General features: G+C 39.0%; 1 long non-coding RNA gene across 1 annotated transcript; it reads left to right on the top strand.

Moving 5' to 3' along the window:
• The first annotated feature begins 13,633 nt into the window (after nucleotides 1-13,633).
• On the top strand, nucleotides 13,634-21,659 carry LOC122089926. Its single transcript, XR_006143371.1, has 4 exons — nucleotides 13,634-13,824; nucleotides 13,988-14,083; nucleotides 21,196-21,295; nucleotides 21,386-21,659. It is a non-coding gene; the product is annotated as an uncharacterized LOC122089926 (long non-coding RNA).
• Nucleotides 21,660-22,195: the final 536 nt, after the last annotated feature.

Raw genomic sequence — 22,195 nt, 5'->3', positions numbered from 1 at the left:
ACCAAAGCAACACCAGCTAACCTCTCACCACATCCCTTACTCTATGGTGAGAGGTTAATTAGCGGGTATGGGGTGCCACTTGTCCAAATGGAGATGGGAGAGACTCGATAGGCTGGAGTATTGAAGGAGGGCCTGGTAGGAAGGGTAGATGGAGAACATTGTTTGCTTAGAGTGGAGCTATTGATGATGGAATTCCATTACATTTTATAGAACCAAACCAGGTGGAAGAAAAGCCGACTGCTCTATACCCATAAGCATAGTGAAATCTGAGTTGGAGCACTGGGAAAATATGCCGGTAGATCACTTCTTGGGGAGAAGGTACCCATATGCTGTTGTGATGGAGACTGTTGAAGATGTGGAGATTTGTAGAAAACGGCTACATTGCATGTTGCTCAAGTTTCTGAGGATGACAAGAGAAGAGCTCTTAGAGCGGCGGAGGGGGGTGCTCTGGTTGCAAAAAAACTCTTGTTAAGACCATAGTTAGTAAATGCGCGTACAATATGTGTATCAGAATGTTTAATTCAAAAGATAGTAATTTGGCGTATCAATTCAAAAAAACTGTTTAATACACGTATTTTAAAGATAATCGTATTTTACACGAATAATACTCTTATAATTCATTACATACTCAATAAAACTTTTGGGTTCGTTCAAAAAAAAAAAAAATAAAAATGATTAACCCAAATGGGCCAAATCCCGATTCCTGTCCCCTTTCTTCTATCAGAAACCATAGTCGATCAAAACTGTAACCCTTCTTCTCCCCTCATCTAAGTAAACCAGAAAAAGGAGGAATCCTTGACCCAGTGACCCCTCCTTCTCCATCTCCGTTCCCGACGGTCAGCAACCAAGGGTGATAGGTAAGACATCAATACCCCATGCTCTCATTCTCTTCCCATCGATTGTTGAAAACCCAATCAACCCTTCCTCTTCTTTGTTTCCCTTTCCATTGGTAGTTGAAAATCCAATCGAAGACAGTTGCATCTGCAAATAATTTTTAAGAAAAGCAAGACATATTCAAAAGAGACGACTCACATGGATAAAGATGGCCAACGGCCAAGGGCAGGATTCGAAATGAAATCCTTTCTAGGAAATTTAGCATACAATCGTCATTTGAATTGGACCAAAAATTATTTACAAACATTGTTGCAGCTGGACCATGTGAAGAGTTAGAGAGAGGAAAATGACATGCTTTTTATCCTCCCTCTGTTCTTGTAATACTACATCTTAGAAATCAAAGGAGTTGAAGAGAGGAGGTTCTTGAGCCTTAAAATTGATCCATGATAGGTCTTAGATTATACCCCCATGGAGATTTTTAGAAAATCCAAGCACATCTCTGTGATGAACAATTGCAAACAGTTATTCTCCATCTTCTTGAACCTTGTTTTTGTACCAAGAAGAAGAAGAGAATATGTAAAAGTTGTGAGACGAGATGAGGTTTGATTCTCCTCTTAGTTCTTTCTATTATACCCTTTATAGGGGTTAAATTTAATTAATATTAAATGTGGAAATCCAAAAGAATGGGAAATGATTTCAAATTGAAAAATCAGATTGGATAATAGTGTCCAAAAAAGTATGGAAGATTAGAATTTAGTTTCAAACAATCAATTTTAGCACCGTATTTTTGTTTTCGGATTTTTACAGAGCAACCGTATTAAGCACAACCGTATCACTATCGTACGTATTTTATTGCACCGGATTTTTTGAAACGTATTATTGTCGTGCGGTCCATTTAATTGTCTTACATATCCATTCTTGTATTATTTCCGTCCCTGAACTGACTAATTATGGTTAAGACCTTGATCTACTGATCTCACCTATTTAGGGTCACTCTCTTAGCTTTCCTCCTTTGTGTTAACCTTCGTGGGTTTCCTTTCCATTTTTGGTCTAACGATGCTTTAAGCATCATAGGGAGTAATATTGGAGTATCTTTGTTCATGGGCAAACGGACAGGAAATATTAGGTCATCATATGCTAGATTTTGCATTGAGGTTTCTACTTCCAAGGATCTAGTTGAAGTTGTGGAAATACTACAGATTCGTAATCAGTTGGATTGGGCACGTCTGTAGGGTAACAAGGCGTGTAACACACATACAATGATCAAGAACGTTTAGACACATGCAGCCCAAGGCATTTCTAATTGTTTGATGCACGCTATAAGACGTGTCGCGCAACAGAGATTGAGATTCCTAGTCAGTTGGCATAGGAGGTTGAGAAACACCTATGATGATCTGATAGACCCTTGGATGCATGAAAGTGTAAGGATATATGTAGCCTAATGCGGCTAAGTCACCACTTGATAGTGAGACTTCATGGTTGAATAGGAAACTTGAAGGTGACCCTAGAGAGAATGAGCACATACACACACTAGATACCATGAGATCATCTAAGACTTATAAAATGGTGTTGATATTGCTCCTATTCATGGAAAACTATACATTTGTTCCAAAAGCAAATGTTGAGGAACCCTCAAGACGGCGCATCTGAGGAAGAAATAGAATTTGTGATTGATTCCATTAAACCTATAATACTTAATTCATAATGAAAATTTGATTCAAATTTATGAAATAGAAAGCTCATGGGCTCAATGGCCAATTATAACATTATGGTTGGCCAAGAAGTTTAGTAGTGGATGAAAAAACCAAATCCCTCGAAACTAAGCAGTAAACTCCAATCAATCATAACATGTCATTTCAATTTGGATCAGTTTCAGTTCTAAATAGAGACCTATTGATAAATGATCCGATTGGTTTTGGTTGGCTCACTTTCAATTCAGCCAAGATTGACTAATTGATCCCATGTCTGATTACAATATTTTGAAAATAATAAAATGAACAAAATATCTTTGGATGGCTAAAACTTGATAAAAGGGACCATGAGCCAGGGGTTGAGGCCAAAATGACCAAAATACTCTTTGATAGCTAAAACTTGATAAAGGGACTGTGAAGCTGGGGTTGAGATCGAAAATGATCAAATACCCTTTGACGCCTAATACGGCCAAATCGATCGCTCAGTAGGGTAAGGACACGTGTCGCCCACCAGATAGGGATTACAAAGACTCTACCACGTCACCTACATGAAGAGAATATTCCCCGCCAAAAGGATGGACGTATTCGAGTGGAACTCTAAGAGGGAGGAAGGTGGACCCGAGAAGGACACGGGGAAGGAAAGGGAAAACCCTAAACCCTAAGAGCTATATAAGAGGGCCCGAGAAGAAGGAAGGGGGTCATCATCAATACCCCCACCATTACTCCTATACAAAAACTGTGCGGCCAATCCCTAACTTGAGCATCAGAGGACTAACCCCGGACAAAGCTCTGGGCCTCTGCCGTCTGTGCTTGTGCAGGTCATCTCATACGGATTTTTGGCAGCAACAGATTGGCGCCGTCCGTGGGAACGACAGTAATGGTGGGGAGAACCTACAATCATAAGAAGACAAGAGCAGCGTCAAACAAGAATATGGGGGAGGAGGAACCTTCAGTGGGGCTCCCTCCCTCGACGGAGATAGGACGAGAAAGGGGTAACGATGACCGGGAAGGATCTGTAAGGTACCAGCGTTCGGCCGGATATTCAGTACGTGGAGATAGTGATCCTCTGCCCCCTCCTGAAGCGCAGGAATATGTGACAAGGAGCAATTCGAAGCCCTCCAGGACAAATATGACCGAATGGCCGAGGCAATGAAGGAGGTCTCCAAAGCTGTCTCTCAGAAGATCGGCGGAACACCGCCTGGCCCCCACATCCAGCCTCGAGACCAGGACCGGAGCAGTATAGGATCGATAAGCTCTGGTCACAACCTTCGAAACCGAGCAATGAGGGAGACTCCTGCACCCAGGGGAAGGACGCGGCGTGCCGCCAGAGACCCACATGGGGAACCATGCCAGGGAGACGAGCAGAGGCACGAGGACTCGGCCCTGGACCTGAAAGATGGTCCTGGACCTGAAAGATGAGATCAAGAAGGTGGCAAAAAATCAAATGGGAGCTCGCGAGCCAGACCTCACTAATGACACGGCCCTAGTTGATGAGGTCATGAGGGATTCGCTCTCGATCGGCTTTCGCCTGCCCAAGTATGACACTTATGACGGGTCTGGGGACCCCGTCGATCATCTGGAAGGCTTCAAGTTCGCCATGCAATTCCATTGAGCCTCAAAAAATTTTATGTGTCGCACCGTACCATTAACATTCAAAGGAGCGGCAAGGCTATGGTACAACCGTCTGCCGACGAAGTCGATCCACAGCTTCAGCGATCTAGGCTACTTCTTTGTGAAGGGATTCTCCAGTAGCCAACCCCTTCAGAAGACCACGTTGAACTTGACCAACGTCAAGCAACATAAAGGAGAATCACTGCGAAACTACATGAAGCGCTTCCAACAAGAGAAGGTCACGATCAGAGGTCTGGACTCGAAAGAGGAGTTCACAGCCCTGCTGGGAGGCGTCAAGGATAAGGAGCTGAAAAGGTCTTTGGTGAAGCATACACCGAGGAACCTGGCCGAGTTGAGAGCTCGGTGCGATAAGTACATCCAGATGGAAGAAACCCTTCAAGCCGATGGAGCAGAACCAAGCCTCGTACAAGAGTAGCAAGCACACTCGCATTTTGCAATTTTTGCTCTTACACACTTTTAAGTTGTAATTCCTCATCCTAAACTCTGGAGGATCTTATTCATGGAAAATATGAAAGCTGGATTACTGCAATTGAGAGGAATTCTCCTGTTTGGTGACCTTAACTCTGTCGAATGAATACAGACGAAGGTCCTTACCTCGGTTGAGAGTTCAAGCCAAGGCCAAACGGACCTGACCGAAGGTCCTTACCTCGATTGGGAGTTCAGGCCAAGGGCGAACGGACCTGACCGAAGGTCCTTACCTCTGTTGGGAGTTCAGGCCAAGGCTGAGCCAAAGTGACCAAAGGTCCTTACCTCGGACGGTGCTCAGGCAAGGCCGAGCCGAACTGACCGTAGGTCCTTACCTCGGTTGGGAGTTCAGGCCAAGGCCGAACGGACCTGACCGAAGGTCCTTACTTCGGTTGGGAGTTCAGGCAAGGCCGAATGGGCCTGAACGAAGGTCCTTACCTCTGTCGGGGACTCGGACAAGGTTGAGCCGAACTGACAGAAGATCCTACCTCGTACGGTGCTCGGGCAAGGTCGAGCCAAACTGAACAAAGGTCCTTACCTCGGTCGAGGTCTTGGACAAGGTCAAGCCGAACTGATCGAAGAACCTTACCTCGGACGGTGCTCAGCCGAGCCGAACTGACCATAGGTCCTTGCCTCGGTCGAGAGTTCAGGCAAGGCCGAACGGACCTGACCGAAGGTCCTTACTTCGGTTGGGAGTTCAAGCAAGGCCGAATGGACCTGACCGAAGGTCCTTACCTCGGTCGAGGTCTCAGACAAGGCTGAGCCAAATTGACCGAAGATCCTACCTCGGACGGTGCTCGGGCAAGGCTAAGCTAAACTGACCGAAGTTCCTCACCTCGGTTGGGAGTTCGGCCAAAGCTGAACGGACTTGACCGAAGGTCCTTACCTCGGTCAGGGGCTCAGGCTAAGGCCGAGCCGATCTGACCAAAGGTCCTCACCTCGGTCGAGGGCTCAGGCAAAGGCCAAGCTGAGCTGACCGAAGATCCTCACCTCCGTCGGGGGTCAAGCTAAGGTCGAGCCAAGCTGATCGAAGGTCCTCACCTCGGTCGGGGCCTCGACTAAAGCCAAACGGACCTGACCGAAGGTCCTCACCTCAGTTGGGAGTTCGGCCAAAGCCGAACGGACCTAATCAAAGGTCCCCCTCTCAGTTGGGAGTTCGACCAAAGCCGAACGGACCTGACCAAAGGTCCCCCTCTCGGTTGGGAGTTCATCCAAAGCCGAACAGACCTGACCGAAGGTCCTCACCTTGGTTGGGAGTTCGGCCAAAGCTGAACGGACCTGACCGAAGGTCCTTACCTCGGTCTGGGGCTCAGACTATGGCCGAGCCGATCTGACCGAAGGTCCTCACCCCGGTCGGGGGCTCAGGCAACGGCCAATTCGAGCTGACCGAAGGTCCTCACCTCGGTCGGGGGCTCAGCCAAAGCCGAATGGACCTGACCGAAGGTCCTCACCTCGGTTGGGAGTTCAGCCAAAGCTGAGTGGACCTGACCGAAGGTCCTTACCTCGGTCGGGGTCTCGGACAAGGCCGAGCCAAATTGATTGAGGGTCCTACCTATGTCGGGCCTCAGGCAAGTCTGAGCCGAACTGATCGAAGGTCTTCACATCGGCTGACTGAAGCTCTCGGTTGCAAGCAGAACTAAAGCCGAAGCAAAAGGAATAAGGCCGAAGGGACTCAAAAAAAAAAAAAAAAAGGAGAAGAGAAAATATGAAAATTTTGATTACTCCCACAGGAAGAGTCTCCTGACGGGAGTAAGGGGGCTCCTGATACGGCCAAATCGATCGCTCAGTAGGGTAAGGACACGTGTCGCCCACCAGATAGGGATTACAAAGACTCTACCACGTCACCTGCATGAAGAGAATATTCCCCGCCAAAAGGATGGACTTATTCGAGTGGAACTCTAAGAGGGAGGAAGGTGGACCCAAGAAGGACACGGGGAAGGAAAGGGAAAACCCTAAACCCTAAGAGCTATATAAGAGGGCCCGAGAAGAAGGAAGGGGGTAAGCATCAATACCCCCACCATTACTCCTATACAAAAACTGTGCGGCCAATCCCTAACTTGAGCGTCGGAGGACTAACCCCATACAAAGCTCCGAGCCTCTGCCGTCTGTGCTTGTGCAGGTCAGCTCATACGGATTTTTGGCAGCAACAACGGCTAAAATGTAAAGACAACTGCATCTAAGGGGATTGGTGAACATACTTTAACCTACCCCAGCCAACACCCTTGGGAGTACTAAATGTGGAGAAGCAACTTGAGAATAGACTGGGAGCCTGGGGTTGAAGTAGAAAATGACCAAAATATCCTTGAATGGCTAAAACTTGATAAAATGGACTTTGACCTAAGGATAAAGACATGAGATACCGTGAGTGGCCAAATGATCAAAAACCCTGGGATGGATAAAAATGATCAAAACACCCTTGCCTAGGTCAAAAAATGTTTTGGATGGCCTGATTGACCAAATTTTCCTTCAACCAATGAAGGAAGTATTATATGATATGCCTTGTAGGGATTGCACATTGAGTCATTGAGTGTTCCCAAACTTGTCGTCAATCTCAGTAAGAACAGGTAAGATCTTAAATTCCTAGTTAATTTCTTTAAATGTATTCATACAGTTCAGGACCCTCAAGACTTTTATGATTTTTTAAATTATTTTAATATATAGTTTGCTGACTTTTAATAAAAACAAATTGATTCTAATCCAAAAATTGATATTTCAACTCATCACTTAATATTAGGGATTAATATATACTCATACTATAGTAAAAAAAGAATGCTACCAAACCTCTAAAATACAAAAAGGAAAGAGGAATGTTACCTGTCCACATTCCCCATGGCCAGCTGACACAGGGTCTAGTTTAGGGCGTAGGGGTATCTTTTTATCGCCTCTTAAAAACCAAGGGTTGTATTTGAGCGTGAGAAGCATAAATGGGCAGCATTCTTTCTCCCATATGAAATAAAAGAAATTCTATCTCATTCTTCTCCTAATAAAACAAAGACTAGAAAAAGATGTCCACTCCCCACAATGAGTGGAGAATCTAAAGTGCTAAACCTTTAAAAATGGAAAAATAATTAACGAAACTTTAAACTAGGTAATTAGCCAGGATTAGAAAGGTCCATCAATAGCGTCTATAGAATCTCACGCACCCCTGTTGTCAATTTCATCCTTTTGACTCAATTTCATGAAGAAGTCTATCAAAATCCCAGCTAATTGATTCACAATAAAGGGAAACAAACTTTTCCATTCAAAGTTATATAGACCATGGGCTCCCTCTCTCTCTCTCTCTCTCTCTCTCTCTCTCTCTCTCTCAACACAGGGCCATGAAATCTCCGGTCCTATTACTTTGCCTGTAATGGCTGCTCCTGTTACTCTTTCATAATATGTGTTTCTGCAACTGAAGATCGGGGCATGGTGTGGTTAGGGACCTCTTAACCTTTCTTTGGTCTGCCCAAAGAAGGTTGTATGGGTTGTCTTAATTTGTGTTTTTATAGTTTTCCTTTTCCTTAATCCATATAAGTTACCTAAAAAAAAAAAAAAGATTTGAAGACCTTTCTCTATACACAAACGCTTGACCATTTCAATTATAGGCCTGAAAGCTACACTACCTTTTAACAAAGATATATGATCAATTTTAAGCATGGGGTAGTGCTAATTCTAGTGTTCCAATCTTTGTTTACCTTGGCTCAGGGTCTAATATGGTCATCATATCGGTCGGCCAAATTTAAGATACATATTGAAAGGTATCGTATTGGAGATACACTAAAATACGTTAAAGATATGCACATAAATGGATATGAAATAATTTTTTTATACACGTTTACAAAAAATAATAGAATAAAAAAAAAATAAAAATAAAAAACATGTAGAGGAAATTTCACTCCCCCCCCCCATGAATGTTTCATCTATTATGCATAAATACTAAATTGAGAGTTTCGCACTGAGAATCCAACCTTTGTAGTTTTTTCATAAATGTAAAATCCTTGTTCCCAACCTTGATTTCCACTTTAGTAAGAGAGAAAAATAATTTGCAACAGTTTTGGAACAAAAACCCTCAAAATCGTGTTTTGCTAAAAAAAATGACTTATCTTGGCCATTATATGACCATAGAGCATCGTATTGATATGTATCATACCGTATCATACATATTTATATGCACCATTACATACCGAAACGTATATTTCACATTAATTTTTTATTTTTCATAAAATATTGGTACATATCGGTGTGTATCTTATCGTATTAGTGTGTATAGATAGTGTATCAATATGTATCTATGATACATATCGATACAAAAGAATTTTAAATTTTTCATATTAATAGTATTGTATCGATAAGAGCTGACACCAATGCCTCGTAGTAATTTATACAAAACAAGGTACGAACTATATGAAAAAACTCTAAAGCTAATAAAGGGGATTGTAGGGTAGTAGTAGCAAATGTGGGACTAAACTCCTAACAAAAACTAATCATGGATGTCCACATCAATGACATCAATTTAATCTCGACATCTCATTTTGTCCCTTGAGAGTTCATTTATGAGGGTTTCCTATGGCCCTGACTAATGCCAAAGCCATTCAATGTAAAATGATCAAAATACCTTTTAATTGTTTTATTCAATCAAAACTAATAGAATAAAACTACCTTTTTACCCTTTGTTTTGAATCATTGGTGCATGTGTTCATTGAGAGCTTGCGCACTGAACACACAAAATCAAAATAAATGGTTTATGGCGATAAATCACAGTTAGCTTTTCAATTTTCTGTGATTTGTGTTTTATTTTAAAGGCAAAAGTTTCAATGCACGGTTGTGCGTGAGAACGACTAACGTTAACTGCAGTTAGATGGGCATTATGTAACGCCCTCAAATCCGGGTAAGATATGGGTGCGGACCCTCGCAGGCCACCATTAAATAACGGCATAATCTTACAATTCTCTTACCCAAACACATATATGCAGAGGAAATTAATCTGAAAACATATCAAATTTTCTACAATGGAAACTAAGTCGCCGTACTTATAACTTCATTACACATTGATAGTCTTAATATGTCTATACCTATCAAATACATGAAACGTACTGCAATCCATTGTAAAGGTATTACAACATTCTTTCAAAAAGTCTAGCAAAGTCTGTAATAATTATATCTTCAGATTATTTCTTGGAGGAAGTAAAATCAGCACCTCTATCACCAAATACACACTGTGCACAACGACATGGCACATTTTCTGGCTCTATAAAATAGTTATATATCATCGGGTAAACTCAACTAGCTTAGTGAGAAAAACACAATCATATCATGAAGTAAAACATGCATGACTAAAGAAACATCATACAAATCACGTGCTACTTTTGTCAATGCATAAATCTGAAAATATAATATATCTGATCATATATATACTGACATGCATGGCATTCAAAATCAAATAATCATCAACCTCAATATTATCCTTTTTCCTCTTTAACATATCTTTTCTTTCTTACTCTTTTTCTTATTCTTTTACCTTTTCTTGCTTACTTTTGGGTAGGATGTTTTCCCTCAACTCCTCGCCCTTGTTTTGCTCTTGAGCTCAAAGGATCTGGGTCATGTCTTGAGAATTCATCCCACAAGCTCCTCTCTCAACACCTTGCCCTTTTCTTACTCTTTAGCTCAAAGGATCTGGGTCGTGTCTTGAGAGTGTATCTTTAATCTTTTCTTTTATTTTTTTTATTCTTTGCTGTCTTGCTTACCAACTTCGGCATCCAATTGTCACTGCCAATTTTAACATTTGGGCGGAGCGGGATATTGATGGAGCCCTCATTAGCCCTCCCCTACTGTCCCATACCAGCAGGGTGGGCATTAAGACCCCATTATCCTTCCCAGTTCCTCTATTGGAAAGGACTTTGATAACTTTTAGCTTCGGTCCATTTTACGCCTTAATTTTATCTTATGTCTATCATGCCTCACACTTATAAAGAAAATCATGAAAACAATATTTTGATACATATAAAAAAATAAAATAGATCTTAGAGACAATGACATACATATATATACTGTAAATGACAAAACATGCAAGGATATGGCCGAATTCCCCTCACCTATAGATGATGTCCAAAAATTATTGTGAGAACCACTTTCTGCTAACGTTCTCTGGAAATTGTATCATCTATATAAGAATTTATTACTTCAAACTTAATCACTCAAGTACGTAATCACTCCTAAACTTAAGCTTTCACTTTGTTATATATGCTACCGACTGTCGGACTTGATCTTTTTACTTTAAACTCAACATCCAACCAAATCATATACGTAGGCTTTTACATAGGTTTCTTAATCTTTGATTGATGTGGGAGCATTTCTAAATGGCCTAACGATCCGAACTGGGTCCACAAGACTAGGCCGAAGGACTGAAGCTGAAAATAGTAATTGCAGTCCTCTGTTTTTGGGTAACTTTGGTGTCAAACCTAAATCAATTCCGAAGGAACTAGTATCCATGCCCTATATGGATAGAAAGATCTATGAGTCTATTTTCTTACAAAAAATACGGAATGTCATTTACTATTTTATAAAAGAAGTTATGGCCGTTTTGGTATAAAGTGCGTCTGGGCTGACTGCGTACTATTGGAATTCAAGAATTCCTCTAATGATCGAACTTTCATATTACACAGCAGTCCATGGTACGTAATCGACTCTTAGTAGTACTTTAATCAACAAATATTGACTAAGATAGTGGATAGTTAACTTATTTGATCATGGTCCACTATGTTCTTTAATGATTATGACAAATCCATATTAGTAGTTTTAGTAGGACTTTAGTAGGGACATGTTACACAATCATTTCATATATACGTAGCCATAAACTTCCCCTTTCTTTTGTTTCTTTTTCTTTACTCTTTACCATCGGAGCTGATCTCTTAGAAGGCTTCCATTATAATCAAATCAGCTTTAGTGTCCTAGGTTCCATGTATATTTCAATTTCCTTAAAGTAGGTTCCTCTTTTGAACTCATTCAGACAATGCCCTTTTAAAATTTACATAACAATGGGATTCCAACTATAATTGCTTCCAATATTTTTCATAATTATACTAAACAAAGTTGATTTAAAAATACCAAAATAGGGGAGGAGAAGCCAAGACCTCAGCTGGACAGTAGCAAGCCGTGAGGTTGGGCTACAACTTAGCCGTGGCAGCAGCTCCCTCTCCCAACTCACTTCTCTCTCTCTCCTTCTCTTTCTTTTAAAACTCATGTAACCATGGAAGAACTAAGGTTTGAAAAGCTAAAAACCTCACCTCCACTTCCTCTTTCTTTTCTCAAATTTCAATTGTGAAGCTCTTCCTCTACCAAAATCGTTGGAATCCTTCTCTCCTCCTCCTTTCCTTCACTTTCTTTACCTGAATTTGAGAAAATCATAGCCACCCCTATAGTCCATCTCCTTCTTAACTCTCTTCTTTCCTTTCCCTTCTTTTCTTTCCTTTCTTTCTTATTGAAAGATTTGTATGCACACCCTCCCTTTACAAACAAACCCTTACTCTCCCTTCCCCTTTCTCTCTCCACCTATCCCATTCTCATGTCTCTCTCTCTCTCTCTCTCTCTCTCTCTCTCTCTCTCTCTCTCTCTCACACACACACATCACTCTCACACATGTCCCTCCCTCTCTCTTAGTACATGAGCATTCCTCCCCCTTTCTCTTCTCTTATCTTCTTCTTTTCTTGATTTTCTTCTTTGTCTCTTAGCTAACAAATGAGGAAGGTGAGTTAATGGTGAAAGGACAGGTAGGTCCCACCCAACTTTATCTCACTCTTCCTCTCCTTTTCTTTTCCACCGACAATAGACAAACCCCCCCTTTTGTGCAATGAAATTAATATTTATATATTATATTACTCCCTTTTGTGCAATGTCGTACGTACATGGTCATCTCATCCCAAAAAGTCTCTCATTTTTAACTCCCCTTTGTCTCTTTTCTCCTATTTTCAAACCATCCCAACTACTATCTTGTTTGTTCCCATTAATGACATTGATATATATAATTACATATTAATGACATTGATATATATAATTATATAATTACATATAAATTGGAAATAGGGAGTGGGGTATTACACATTATGCCAACTAAAATAACACCCCTAACTCCCTCCAAATTTTCATGGAGTCGATTGGAGAATAAGGGTGTCAATCGGCTCGATTTTGGTTATTTGGTTTGGTTTTGATTTGGTTTCTAGTGATGATAAGTTGGACCAAAACCGAATCAAGAACTGATTCAGTTCCGTCTTTAGATACTCAAGCCAATTCAATTCGGCTTAGTTCGGTTTCGATTTCAATTCGATTATGATATGTAGCTTTAATTTTATTTTTTACCTCGGTTTTAATTCGGTTATGAAAACGGTTCCACTTTTTTTTTTTTTTTGGTAAAAAAAATGGTTCCACTTTTGGTCCATGGCTATGATGGACCAAAGGTCATAATGGGCTCAAATTATGGGTCTTATGGCCATTACTAATTAACTCCAAAATTGTCTTAGAGTGTAAAATGTGATGATAAATTGCAAAAAAACACTTACCACCTAAAATATCTCTCTTATTGATACTAGGGCTTTTCCATTTTTTTTTTAAGAGCAATTCGGTTAGGTTTTGGTTCGAACCGATGATTCTTACACCTTAAATCAAAACCGAGCTGAACTAAGGAGCATACTCACATACTCAAACCGAATAAATTCAGTTTGGTTCGATTCGATTCGATTAATTCAGCTCGATTTTGGATTCAGTATTTGATTTCAAGTTGCAATTGACACCCATATGGGAGAATCTCTTGTGCATGAATACCTTCCCCTGATTTTAATTTGGGAGAGGGATATGCATGCTACCAAGACACCCAGGTATTAGGTTTGCTGGCATGCCTAGACCTTTGGATTAGAGGTGCAAAATCTACACCATTGATTTTAAAATTGTATAGAAGTGAATACAATTAATATACCGGACACAGACCTGAAAAAATACACTTGCAACTACCTGCAAAAAAAACACTCTGTCGATTTTAGACTTTATTTCTCTTCATCTCTATCCCCCTGAATCTCACTAGTTGTGGTGCACTTTCCCTTTTGCGAACAAAAATCTTATTTGTTGGCCAAACCACCACGTCCTTCACTGTCTCTGCTATCGGGTTAGATTAACGTCTCTCTCCTAGTCGTTGAAATCGATCTGTTGGGAGAAGCTGAGCAAGTCACTGATATTGGTAAGTCTATATCTCGTAACGTTCTGTGTGAGTTCCTACGTCCTTCTCTCTGTTGTCGCTGCTACTGATATCCGGAGAAGCTGCGCAACATATTCTATGTATATGTTGTGCACTTTCCCTTTTTTCGAAAAAAAAACTCTTATATCTTAGTGATTCCTTGCAGGTCAATCACTGCCACTGCTACGGGGTTCGATTAACGTCTCTTGCTTAGCCACAGGTATCGATCTGCTGAGAGAAGCTGCGAAACTCTCTGTTACTGGTATGTGTCTGTCTCCTAAAGTTATGTTCAAGTTCGTGTGTGGTTCTATGTCTTGTCACTGCTATCGATACGTCGAGAAGTGAAGCACTGTAGACTTTATTTTTCTTTAATTTTTAGTGGTTTCAGAAAACCTAGGGCTGTTTGTTGTGTGAAAGTGGATGAGGAACATAGTTTTGTTTCAATTCCTATCAGTGTTTGTTAGGATTTTTATGTGGGCTTAACTGATACCGATTGATCCATTGGGCCCAAGCAATTATAGACCCACTCTGATTAGGAAACTCCTAGCTCTTTCCATTGTGAGAGTGGAATAGGGTTTTAGGGATTCTATTATAAATAGAATACTGACGGTCCCTGCAGCCATTACTTTTACTTAATGCCTTATTGGTTTTGGGAGCACGGCTTTCTCACAAGAGCAAGTGCACAGAAAGAAAGGAAACCCTAGAGTAAGAGACTGCAGAAGATTTCAGTAGAAGGACTCCACTTGCGTAGTTCATTGTCATCTTCATAGGAGTAATGTTTAACCACATGGGACAGAGGTTCATGATCTATGTTCATGGGACACAGGTACTTCTTTATTCCCATTTATGGTTCATGTCATGGTTGTCCCATTGATTATTATAGATATGGTAAATCTATATGGTTATGTATTTTAAGATGGGATACTTTATTGTTCTTGGTTTAGGGACTACACCTATGATTAATCTTTTATGATTGGTTGATGATTCTTGTATTCTAAACACTATAGGGTTATTCATATGTTTAATATGGTAAAGAATCCCCAACAATTGGTATCACAGCCAACCCTTACAGTGTTAGAATCAAGGAAAATTGATTTTGTATAGGGTTTGTGTCCCAAATCATGAAAATCATAATTTTACTATTAATTAAAGATCTCATATGGGAAAACTTTCTTCACGAAAGTTGTAGAGCATGAGAAGACGATCGCGGCGGTATGCCGCATGTCACCGAAAACCTCTGGACGCGCCGGCACGCGCCGCCGGAAACCGGCTGCCAGAGGAGAGAGAAATTTTTTTTTTTAATTCAAAAAAAAAACGGCGGCGAGTCATCGCCGGGTCACCTCGGAAACCCTACCGAGTTAACCCGGGGTGTAGTGGGTCAACTCATGACCAACTCTGTTTGACTCGGTCAAAGGTTGACCGGACCTGGATTTTGACTCGGAATCAATATGCCTGAACCGGATTAGACCGGTTGGTTTGGGAAAGTAGATTGATTTTGATCTATTTTTAGTTCTGCAACTTCAAATGGCTCGTACAGGCAAACGGTGAAGAATTTTTCACCCTGGTTTTTTGCGTTGAGTCCAATTTTTCGTACTCTTTGTTTTGATATATTATGAGCCTAGTTTTGATCAACTTTTATGATTTGTTTTGTATAAGTTACAAGTATGGGTGGTTAATGATTCTTTATGATTTTCCTATTAATTGGAAGAAATAAAAGAAAATCAACTCATACATTACTTGCATATCAGAATATGAACTTGGTTATTCTTGGTAATGTAGTTCATGCTTTTGTTTATGAATATTTTTATTCATGCTTAAACAATCCCACTTTTAGCTACCGGAATGAATTTGTAGACTATTACAATAAGATTGGGTGGAATCCACCAAAGTGGTAAAGTTCAACTTTATTGTAATAGAATACAAATCAAAGTCTTCTTTGTTTGAAAAGACAGAGAATAATGATTGGTAGCAAAGTTGCTAATGTTCACCTAAATGTGACATTATCAAAGAAAGGTTAAAGTTAAAGTAAGTGAAAAACAGAATAGGGATTTCTCAACCTAGAAGATGCTGTCCATCCAAAGATGGCGGTACTTTTCGAAAGTTAGAAGAAGTCTCGCAGTAATTGCAGAAACTTGAGTGGATTAGTATGAAGTTCCGGTTGACACTCTTGAAGTAATTGATAATTGAGCATTGTAATGTTTATTTTGTTAACAGTTACATGCTTGTTCTTTTATATGTAAATTGATATTTAGTTCATGTTTAAATAACCCACAAATTTAAGCTGCCAGGTGTAGTTGTAAGCTATTGCAGTGGAATTGATGGAACCCACCAAAGTGGTAAAATCTAAGATTACTGTAATAGGTTTACAACTCAAAGATTTTGTCTTATATTCAAAGACATAGAAAATTGTTAGCAGGAATTAAGTAATGTTTGCCCAAAGGCGACATTATCAAAGACATGCATAAATGCAAGTGTACTCTAGGCAGACCTTAACCTAGAAGTTGTTATGCATCCAAAAGTGATAGTAATTTTTGAAGTTGAAGAGCTCCCACTGTCATTGTAGTTTTTGAGTGGACTAGTGCATTCCAGACCTAAAGGTTGAGATTGTAGTTCAGTTGACACTTTGATTATGTTTAATGGTTAGTGATGTAATGTTGGTTTTTATTGATGTTACATGCATTAATTAAATATCGAATGGATTATTCTTCCTTGAGTTGAACCATTAAGCTAATGTCTTTAAAAGTGGCTTGAGAATATAGAGGCCTACATATGTCTCAAATACCTAGTTTTCTATACTAGGAGAACCAAATCAATAGTTTGGTATTATGCTTTTAAAGCAAAGTTTTTTTTTTGCCCTAAAAAGGTATTGGACAGTTGATCAATGGCAATAGGGTGGATGAGGGTTTCATCACTATAACCATAAGTTATAGGTTTATTTAATGTGTTATTTTTGCATTCCGATTGGATCAATTCGGATTGGTTGGGTTGGATTAGTGTCGATTTTGATCAATCCAATACCAAGTTCTTAAACACTGCCATTGTTCTCTGAAAACCTATTTATGAACATTAATTGATAAATGTTTGGTTTCTTTTGTTTTTGGGCATATGTGAACAAGTTTATATGTATGTCACGTTTAACGAATTGTGTTCTCCAATAAATGGATTAATTTATGACTGGTCGAACCAAGTGGGAGAATAAAAGTATGGATCTTAAGCTATTTTATGTGGCTCGACCAGTGGGAGAATAAATTCGGTATACTAGGTTGCTAGTGGGAGGATGTTACTAGTAGAAGGTCAGTCTACTAGGTTGCTAGTGGGAGAATAAATTCAGTGTTCTATATTGTTTTTCATGCAAAAGAATTATTTGGAGTTTTGTATTGATTTATTATTATCATGATATTGAATAATGATTTATGGGTTCAAATATATAAGTAAATTCATATTCATGTCATTTTGTACTTGAATGTTTTGTTTGAAACACCCTATGATGGATAAATATATTAGAATTAAACTGGGTGTGAGATTCCGCACATTTTATGCTGCACAGTATATTTATAGGAAGCTATGAAAGGATTTGATGGAATCCACCAAAGTGACACATCCTATTATTTCATAGTTTTTCCAAGCGCAGCAAAGTTTGTGACATTTGCCCAAAGGTGATGTCACCCAAGTTAAAGAAAATACATGTATGGAAATGACTATAACTTAGAGGTTTCTAAACCCACATGTGATAAAAGTAATTGTATTTTCACAGTAAATTTGGATTTACAAGAGGACCAGTACATTCTTAGCCCAAAGGATAGGAATGTAGTTACGGTTGTGACTCTTGTGTGTTTTATCTGCTAGATGTACATTTATTGTGTAGTTTATTTACTATGTGTACATATTAAATTTTATAGTTCGGTTATTTGGTGTGTATGATTCATACCTGAGATTCTTAGGGTTACTTGATCTGGTTTTAGCTCTCAGGGAACCCAAACAGGTGTTGTTGCTGAACAAAGCACAACTGAAGGGAAATAGGAACAATTTTATTGCCCTATTAAGTTTATAATGACTTCGGAGTAATTTTGAATTGATTTTATCTTAAATTCTGTTCTCTGAATTATTTGTGTACATTTATGCTTCATTTGTTTGTGTTGTCTCTGATTGTGTAAGAAACACATTAAAGCATACACTTCTGTACATATATTCTTCTCTAATGTGGAAAACATGATAGGAATGAGTGAAACCCACCAAAGTGGTACATTCAGTTCAATTGTGTGTTTCCCAAGGTAAAGGTGACATTTGCCCAAAGGTGATGTCATCCAAGTTTATCGATAAAGTACCAAGAGCCATATTTTCTGACATTGGTGTTGTTGAGGTTTTTGACATGCTTGGTTAGTGGGAGTTTTATGATCTCATTTAACCAAAGATAACATGGTGGTAAAAGCCAAAGTTTAAAGGCTGTGCTTATTAAGATTTATTGGCAGTGCTTAGCCAAGGTAATTGACTATATTTTGTCAGAATTTGTGATGTATGGTGGTATTTAGCCTATGTCCAAAGAAGTGGTGGTTTACCACAGGCGGTTTGCCAAAGTTTGTGATTTATGGTGGTATTTAACCTAAATCCATGGGAGTGGCAGTTAGCCATAGGCGGTATGCCAAAATAAGATATTAATTCAAGAAAATGGCAGTTTGCCAAGTGTTGATTAATATCAAAGTTTTCTACCTGTGAGGTTTTCAAGGTAGGCTGATCTTTAGATCAAGAAAGGACCTATAAGGAGATCTATAGTTCATGTGATCACAGGTATGATATCAACTCCTTATATATACGTTTCCAGGTGATTTGGATTGATAATTTTCTATTGTCTGTAACATTAGATAGTTATATGCCGTATATTGAGGTGTATTTTCTACTATTGTTCAACAGTAGAGATTATTGATTGGATCAAAGTTTGTTTGAGTGGTGTTCAGTCTTGGGATTATTTGGCCAGGAGTCAATGGAAAGACATCAGTATCAGTGTAGCCCAAGTGGGAGATTGTTAGGATTTTTATGTGGGCTTAACTGATACCGATTGATCCATTGGGCCCAAGCAATTATAGACCCACTCTGATTAGGAAACTCCTAGCTCTTTCCATTGTGAGAGTGGAATAGGGTTTTAGGGATTCTATTATAAATAGAATACTGACGGTCCTTGCAGCCATTACTTTACTTAATCCTTATTGGTTTTGGGAGCACGGCTTTCTCACAAGAGCAAGTGCACAGAAAGAAAGAAAACCCTAGAGTAAGAGGCTGCAGAAGATCTCAGTAGAAGGACTCCACTTGCGTAGTTCATTGTCATCTTCATGGGAGTAATGTTTAACCACATGGGACAAAGGTTCATGATCTATGTTCATGGGACACAGGTACTTCTTTATTCCCATTTATGGTTCATGTCATGGTTGTCCCATTGATTATTATAGATATGGTAAATCTATATGGTTATGTATTTTAAGATGGGATACTTTATTGTTCTTGGTTTAGGGACTACACCTATGATTAATCTTTTATGATTGGTTGATGATTCTTGTATTCTATTTTTCACTTATTTTAACTTTAACCTTTCTTTGATAATGTCACATTTAAGTGAACATTAGCAACTTTGCTACCAATCATTATTCTCTGTCTTTTCAAACAAAGAAGACTTTGATTTGTATTCTATTACAATAAAGTTGAACTTTACCACTTTGGTGGATTCCACCCAATCTTATTGTAATAGTCTACAAATTCATTCCGGTAGCTAAAAATGGGATTGTTTAAGCATGAATAAAAATATTCATAAACAAAAGCATGAACTACATTACCAAGAATAACCAAGTTCATATTCTGATATGCAAGTAATGTATGAGTTGATTTTGTTTATGAATATTTTTATTCATGCTTAAACAATCCCATTTTTAGCTACCGGAATGAATTTGTAGACTATTACAATAAGATTGGGTGGAATCCACCAAAGTGGTAAAGTTCAACTTTATTGTAATAGAATACAAATCAAAGTCTTCTTTGTTTGAAAAGACAGAGAATAATGATTGGTAGCAAAGTTGCTAATGTTCACTTAAATGTGACATTATCAAAGAAAGGTTAAAGTTAAAATAAGTGAAAAACAGAATAGGGATTTCTCATATGTTTAATATGGTAAAGAATCCCCAACAGTGTTAACTGATGCTTCTGAAACCTGGGCAGTGTGATGTTTGTATGGTACTGCCATCTGCCACTGAAAGGAGCCACTGGCATCAATATCTTAATTCTTGTTCAGTGTAACAGGAAGTCCCTTATGCTGATCTAGTCCCAAATGTTTGCATTTTTTTTCATTAACTTCCTTTGATTTGTTGGTATGTTAATTTTTATTTTTCTCAAGTTACCCTTCTTTTGAGAAATTTACCGTTGATTAAAGGAATCCAATGTTTTTAAGGTGCATTAGCATGATAGATTTTCTACAAAATTCAAGAGATCCTATGTTTTCACGAGTAACGACATGCCGTTATGAAAAAATTTTCAAATGTGAAATCTTGAAGAACAGTCAGAATCGGAAATTTATGTGGGTAGGACTATTGTTGGACTTTTGATGAGTGAAAAAAGGGAAAAATTGTAAATGTGATGGTTTTGTTGACAATGCTACCACGGCCTCCCCGTTTGAATATCTAACTCAACATGGGGATATGGCAGCTGTAGGTGAAAAGAAATAGAGATGAGAGCTGAATTCCACATAAAATTTTTGTATGTTGGAGTAGTAGATGATAGAACATGAACTTATTTCAGTCTTGCAATTAGCAACAATCGATGAAGGGAAGTTAAAAGTTGCTTACATGTGTGTTTTGTCACTTATTTGAAAAGAGAGGGCATTCTAGAGAGTAATTAAGCATTTCGAAAATGAGGACATTGGTAATTGGGTGTGTCGATAAAAGGGGTTAGTGCGTGATAAAGAAATAGTTTTTTCACACCGTAAATGATTTAGCAACCTATTACTAATATTCGTAAATGCAATAAAACTGTAATGGACAAAATCAGAAATGTGCATAGAAGAATTCTGATATTGACTACGGCATATTGTTTTTCAATTCCTCTTTAATATATATGTTATGAATTGAAGATGAGGGCATGTTTATTAGCATGTTAATTTTCAGATTCTACAAATCCCATTGAAGTTTCATGGGATGGTTTGACATGATCCTGTATATCTTACCTTGCATTTGATAACCAGTTAGCATTGTTGTGGATGGTTGGTAGGAGTAATTTTATTGCAAGGAGTTGAGTGAGGATTTTAAGAAAGTAACCTACCGGCGACTAGTAGTCATCTATGTAGTTGTGATATCTGTATGTGAAATGATTAACAATGATGTCCTTATGTTTTTATAGGGTGGGAGTAGATGATGCATAGGAAAGTTTATATTGTATTTGAGGGTTACAAGCAAGGAATATACCAGACTTAGGCGGAATGCAGCCCCCAAGTGACCAGGTATCCAGAACCTGTATTTAAGTCTTGCCATACTTTGCATAAAGCAAAATGTGATTGGCATGACTTCCAGTCAAGAAACAACAATTGCAGGGAACGAAGATTTTCAGAAGGGAATTATTTCCATGAAGTCACTGAATCTTTGGGGAAGGGCCGTAGATGTCTGGAAGTGTGTCATTCCGAAGCAGATAAAACCCCTAAACGTGTTGGGTTGGGGCAGGTCTCCCTGTTTCATGTCTTGTTTTATGTATCTGTTGGAATCATTATTAGGTATTATATTCCCCACTGAGACATGTATGTACTGCATGATAAATTACCCGTTAATGAATGAGTATCTTATGTAAATGAGTTTTGTGCTCTCATATTTATTGTTGCCCATAATTGTGACTGTTTTTCTACATGAAGTGAAATTGCTCTGTCATTTTCTAATGATACAAATTTTTTGATATTACCACAAGTCCACATTGTACTTTCATTTGAAGTAAACAAAGGTTGTTATGGTACACGTCTGTGATATGGAAATATGGATTCCAAGAATGCTTTGAAATAGTATAGTAAATGGACATGTGAGGGGAGGGGGTGGAGAAATCTGAAAGGATCAATGGTCCTTGATATTCCATCAGGAGATGTATGCCATAACAGGTTATGAATTAGAGAGGGATAAAGAATCAATCATTGGCTATAATGTATAAAAATAGATTCGAAACCGGAAAAAATTATCCCTTATCTTACCCAATGTTATATTTACAAGTGGAAGTTTCTTAAAGTGTTCAATAACATGGTTGTGTTGGAAGGGATATGGAACCATAGTAGTTGTGAAAATCTGGGTTCAATTTCACACAGATGCCAAGTGTAACTACTTTGTGGCTTGCCTCATTACGGTCGAAGTATGTATCTGCCCTA

The sequence above is a fragment of the Macadamia integrifolia genome, chromosome 2 (assembly GCF_013358625.1).
Source record: "Macadamia integrifolia cultivar HAES 741 chromosome 2, SCU_Mint_v3, whole genome shotgun sequence".
NCBI lineage: Eukaryota > Viridiplantae > Streptophyta > Magnoliopsida > Proteales > Proteaceae > Macadamia > Macadamia integrifolia.
This window is presented reverse-complemented; position numbering and strand designations above follow the sequence as displayed.